At 38.9% G+C, this 6,512-nt stretch overlaps 1 pseudogene; it reads right to left on the reverse strand.

The window, feature by feature from the left end:
- Positions 1 to 6,131: 6,131 nt before the first annotated feature.
- LOC132492651 (small ribosomal subunit protein eS25-like) lies at positions 6,132 to 6,512 on the reverse strand (annotated as a pseudogene).

A 6,512-nucleotide genomic window follows, 5' to 3' on the forward strand; every position in this document is an offset into this window, starting at 1 on the left:
GCCCTGAGAGCCTGGGCGGGAAGACTAAGGATCTATAAAAATAGTGATAGGGGCTTCCCTGGTGGCTCAGTGGTTGAGAGTCCGCCTGCCGATGCAGGGGACGCGGGTTCGTGCCCCGGTCTAAGAAGATCCCACATGCCGCGGAGCAGCTGGGCCCATGAGCCATGACCGCTGAGCCTGCGCGTCTGGAGCCTGTGCTCCGCAACGGGAGAAGCCACAGCAGTGAGAGGCCCACGTACCACACACACACACAAAAAAATAGTGATAGCTGAAATTGAATTATAGGTTGTTGGCTGGTCTTAGCTATTCTCTATTATTATTAGTCTTGGATAATTGAGCTTTGGCTAATGGAGGAACAGGAGTAGCTGCCAGAATGGGGAACTTCTTGGTGCAATGTATTTAAGGAAATCTCTTGTCCAGTCATTAGCTGACCATTCAGCTAACTGAGTAGAGACTTCATTGGTCAGGTCCAATAAATAATTGAGACTTTACAGAATTAGTTCAGAAAGTCACTAAAAATAGAACACACCAAGAGCAACAAACTCTGGAATGGGAAGGGAATCTGATTTCCAGATTTGCCACACAATATTATTTTTAATGTCCAGTTTTCAACAACAAAATATGACATATGCAAAGAAACAGGAAAATATAGCCCATATTTAGTAATGATAGAAAAGTCAACCCATCAAGAAGACACAATTATAAATATATATATAGGGACTTCCCTGGTGGCAGTGGTTAAGAATCCACCTGCCAATGCACGGGACACAGGTTCGAGTCCTGGTCCGGGAAGATCCCACTTGCTGCGGAGCAACTAAGCCCGTGCGCCACAACTACTGAGCCTGCGCTCTAGAGCCCACGAGCCCACATCAACATGGATCTTGCAAGCATACTGTGGAGGGAAGGAAGCCAAACATACCACAATGCATAATCTGATGGCGTAAAATCAGCAGGTAATGTTCTGTGTGTACTCAAGAAAAATGTGTATGTGTATTTGTATATTTTGTTGGGACGGTGTTCTATAGATGGTGTGAAATCTGGTTGGTTTATAGTGTTGTGCCAGCCTCCTATATCCTTGTTGGTATGCAATTGAGGTTTTTTTTTTAACCAATTATTGAGAGTTCAGTATTAAAGTCTTTAACTATTACTGTTGAATTGTCTAGTTCTCCCTCTAATTCTGTCAGTTTCTGTTTGAGTGTTTTGGGGCTCTTCTTTTCAGGTGCATATATATATTTATTTTATTTAGGCTTTTAAATTTTTTTATTTTATTATTATTTTTTAATTTATTTACTTATTTGTTTTTGGCTGCATTGGGTCTTCGTTGCTGTGTGCAGGCTTTCTCTACTTGCGGCCTCTAGTTGCGGCGAGCGGGGGCTGCTCTTCGTTGCAGTGCACAGGCTCTAGGTGCACGGGCTTCAGTAGTTGTGGCATGCGGGCTCGGTAGCTGTGGCTCACGGGCTCTAAAGCACAGGCTCAGTAGTTGTGGTGCACGGGCTTTTAGTTGCTCCACAGCATGTGGGATCTTCCCAGACCAGGGCTCAAACCTGTGTCCCCTGCATTGTCAGGTGGATTCTTAACCACTGCACCACCAGGGAAGCCCACCTTTAGTAGATTTTAAGTGATTTCCCAACATGGTATGAAAATTTACTATCAGAAGTATCAGTTTCCTCTTGCTACATAACAAAGTAACCAAAACTTATTGCCGTAAAACAATAGCCATTTCCTCATATCCCATGGAGTCTGGGTCAGGAATTCAGACTATTTAAGGGTAATATTTGTGAGAGACTGTGTAGTGCGAACTTGGTAAGGATTTTGGATTTGAGACTTTTTTTCCTTTAGGCAGGAGTTTATTCAAGCTGCGGTCAGAACTGGTGAGCTGATCTCAGACTAAAAAGCCTCGGTAAAACCAATTAAAAGATAGGATACATTCTGTGAGTAAATATTCTTTAGGGGTTCAAAGAGAAAGTTATTTTGTCAAGAAATTTAAAGTGTAATATTGGGAGCTACATATAAAAAAGAACACCTAAAAGCACTCAGATTGTATACATTTCATGACGGAATTATGTGAGGACAAATGTACAGAGGGTCCGTGGAGGCTTCTCCCCAGATGACTCAAAAAAGATTCCAAGCACACACTGGAATTGTTGGTGAACAAGGAGGTCTCAAGAAGCCTTATTTTCTAAACACAGAACTTCTAGATTAGCACACTCTTGCATCTGAAAGTTGTTTTCATTGACAAAAGTCAGGCAGAAGCATAAACTTACAAGTTGTTAAGACTAGGCAGTAATAATATCATAAATGGTTTTTATGCCAGATTAGGTAGGTTAAATTTAATTTTGTGGACAATGGAGAGCTGTTTTAAATAAGTGAGAGCCATAATTTGTTTTATGGCCATAATCAAGGTATAGAATATTACCAACAACTAAGAAGTTCTCTTGTGCCCATTTGCAGTCAGTCTCCCCTGACCTCATGCCTGAAACTACTGATCTGATTTCTGTCACTATAGTTTTCCTTTTCTAGAATTTCCTATAAATAGAATTATATAATATACAGCCTTGTCACTTAGCAAAATGTTTTATATTTGTATTGGTCATTTCTTTTCATTACTGAGTAGTATTCCACTGTATAAATCTGTCACAATGGTTTATTCACTAGTTGATAGACATTTGGATTGTTTTCAATTCTGAGCTATTATGAATAATTCTGCTCCTCACTTACAAGTTTTTGTGCAAACATAGGCTTTTATTTTATTACTCCTGGGTAAATACTCTGGAGTAAAATTTCTGGGTCATAATGCAAATATATGCATAACTTCATATGATATACCAAACTGTTTCTTAAAGATGATGTACCAGGGGGCTTCCCTGGTGGCACAGTGGTTAAGAATCCGCCTGTCAATGCAGGGGACACGGGTTTGAGCCCTGGTCCAGGAAGATCCCACATGCCGCAGAGTAACTAAGCCCATGCACCACAACTACTGAGCCTGTGCTCCACAGCCCACAAGCCACAACTGCTGAGCCCGCATGCCACAACCACTGAAGCCCACACGCCTAGAGCCCGTGCTCTGCAACAGGGGAGGCCACCACAGTGAGAAGCCCATACACTGCAATGAAGAGTAGCCCCCACTCGCCTCAACTAGAGAAAGCCCACACGCAGCAACGAGGACCCACTGCAGCCAAAAATAAATAAAATAAATATATTTTTTTTAAAAGATGCTCTACTGTTTTGAAACTGCATTAGTAATATATGACAATTCTGTTACTCTGTATCTGTGCTGATGCTTGGTATTGTAGCTCTTGATTTTAGCCATTTCAGTGGGTATCTGGTGGTATCTTGTGCTTCATTTTGTTAGGGAACACAATTTATTAACATATTTTAACAAATAGTGTGTATGGAAAAATAATCAATACATGTTTTGTTATCTATAACTTACAAATACTCTAAAATGCCTGAACCAGTTAGAATGGATTGTCCTTTTTTAAAAACAACTTTACTAAGATATAATTCATATACCATACAATTGCCCCCATTTAAAGTGTACAATTCAATGATTTTTTTTTAGTGTATTTACAGAGTCATGCAAATATCAGCACAATCAATCCTAGAGCATTTCACCATCTATTTAAAAAAATTCAACACTGAGAAAGGAGAACCCTGTGCACTGTTGGTGGGAATATAAACTGGTACAGTCACTAGGGAAAACAGTATGAAGTTTCCTCAAGAAATTAAAAATAGAACTACCATATGATCCAGCAATCCCTCTCCTGGGAACATATCCAAAGAAAACTAAATGACTATCTCAAAGAGATAGATGTACTCCCATGTTCATTGCAACATTATTTACAATAGCCAAGATATGGAAGCAACCTAAGTCCCCATCAACAGATGGATAAAGAAGTTGTGATATGTATATATACATATATATGTGTGTGTATATGTATATATATACATATATATATACACACACATATACATATAAATACAATGGAATATTACTCAGTCTTACAAAATAATGAAATCTTGCCATCTGCAACACCATGGATGGACCTTGAGGGCATGATGCTAAGTGAAATAATTCAGACAGAAAAAGACAAACACTGTATGATTTCACTTACATGTGGAATTTAAAAAACAAAGCAACTGAACAAACAGAGCGAAAACAGAGTCATAGATATAGAGAACAAAGAGGTGGTTACCAGAGGGGAGGTGAGTTGGGTGCATGAGAGAAACAGGTAAGGGAGATTAAAAGGTACAGACTTCCAGCTACAAAATAAATGAGTCATGGGCATAAAATGTACAGTGTGGGGAATAAGTCGATAATAATATAACATCTTTGTACAGTGACAGATAGTAACTAGACTTACCCTGGTGATCATTTTGTAATGTACAGAAATACCAAGTCATTATGCCGTGCACCAGGAACTAACATAGTGTTGTAGGTCAATTTTACTTCAAAGACAAACTCACAGAAAAAGAGATTAGATATGTAGTTACCAGAGATGGGGGCTGGGAGGTAGGAAAATTGAATGAAGGTACAAATTGACAGTTATGAGTTAAATAAGTACTAGGAATATAAAGTACAACATATAAATATAATTAACACTGCTGTACATTATATATGAAAATTATTAAGTGGGGTGTTAAAATCCCCTGCCATTATTGTGTTACTCTTGATTTCTCCCTTTGTATCTATTAAGATTTACTTTATGTATTTAGGTGTTCCTATGTTAGGTGTTTTAGGTGTATGTTATGTATTAGGTGTTCCTTTATGTATTGAGGTGTTCCTATGTTGGGTGCATATATATTTACAATTGTTGTATCTCCTCTTGGATTGATCCCTTGATCCTTATGTAATGTCCTTCTTTGTTTCTTGTCACAGTCTTTGTTTTAAAGTCAATTTTTCTGATGTAACTATTGCTACTCCAGTTTTCTTTTCATTTCCACATGCATGGAATACCTCTTTCCATTCTCTCATTTTCAATGTGTGCATCTTTAGATCTGGCGTCTCTTGTAGTATATGGGTCTTGTTTTTGTATCCACTCAGCCACTCTGTGTCTTCCAATTGGAGCATTTAGTCCATTTAAAGTAATTATTGATGGGTATGTACTTTTGACATTTTGTTGTTTGGGGGTTGTCTTTGTAGCTTTCTTGTTCCTTTCTTTTTCTTTTGCGCTCTTCCCTTGTGATTTGATGACTATCTTTTAGTATTATGCCTGGATTTCTTTCTCTTTTCTGTGTATCTATTACAGATTTTTGGTTTGTGGTTATTATGGTTTATATATAGCAATCTGTATATATATATGTGATTAAGTTGCAGATCCCTTAAGTTTGAATGCATTTTAACATCCTTGCATTTTTACCCCCTCCACGTTTACTTTTTTTTTTAACTTTTTTTTTTTTTTTTTTTTTTTTTTTCCTTTTTGCGGTATGCGGGCCTCTCACTGTTGTGGCCTCTCCCGTTGCGGAGCACAGGCTCCGGATGCGCAGGCCCAGCGGCCATGGCTCACGGGCCCAGCCGCTCCGCGGCATATGGGATCCTCCCAGATCGGGGCACGAACCCGTATCCCCTGCATCGGCAGGCGGACTCTCAACCACTGCGCCACCAGGGAGGCCCTTTTTTTTAACATCTTTATTGGAGTATAATTGCTTTACAATGGTGTGTTAGATTCTGCTTTATAATAAAGATGCTACGAGAAAACTACTAGAGCTAATCACGTTTACTATTTTTGACATCATATTTTACAGTTTTGTTTTGTGTATCCCTCAACTTATTGTGGATATAAATGATTTTACGGTTTTTATCTTTTAATGCTCATACTAGCTTTATATGTGGTTGATTTACTATCTTCACTGTATATTTGCCTTTACCAATAAGATTTTTCCTTTAGTGATTTTCATATTTCTAGTTGTGGGTTTTCCACTTTTTAAAAACCAATTGTTATTCTAATCAAATAATCTGGTACTAGCTTGAAGGGAAAAAGGAGGAAAAGCATAGAAGAAAGGGAGCAGCTTAGGCTTTTTAGCTGCTACAAGAGAAAAAGCAAGGTATCTCTCACCTTCAAGCATATCTTCCACAGACTAAAAAAATTTTGATTTAATAAAGTTTTATTTTTCAAAATATACAGTTGGTGGGACCTGTTCACGCATCTTCATCAGCTGCTGGAGCATCTCCACCCTTGGTATTTCTGGTGTAAATTACTTGAGCTCTGTGCTTTGAAACCAGTTTAGTAAGTCCTTTACTAAGGAGCTCCTGAAGGGCTGCCCTGGCCAGGGAACCACAAGTCTTCAGTATCTCAGGGACAACAGCTGGAGTTATAAGCTTATAGTTGGGTACTTCTTTAGAGTTTGTCTTATGTTGCTTTGTCAAACAAGACTAGATTATTGAGCTTGTCCCGAACTTTGCCTTTGGACCACTTCTTCTTTTTGGCCTTGCCCCCAGATTTGTTCACTGGGTCTTTGTCTTTCTTGGCTGACTTTCCGGCATCCTTCTTCTTGTCGTCCTTGGGCGACAT

This window comes from Mesoplodon densirostris, chromosome 6 (genome assembly GCF_025265405.1).
Source record: "Mesoplodon densirostris isolate mMesDen1 chromosome 6, mMesDen1 primary haplotype, whole genome shotgun sequence".
NCBI lineage: Eukaryota > Metazoa > Chordata > Mammalia > Artiodactyla > Ziphiidae > Mesoplodon > Mesoplodon densirostris.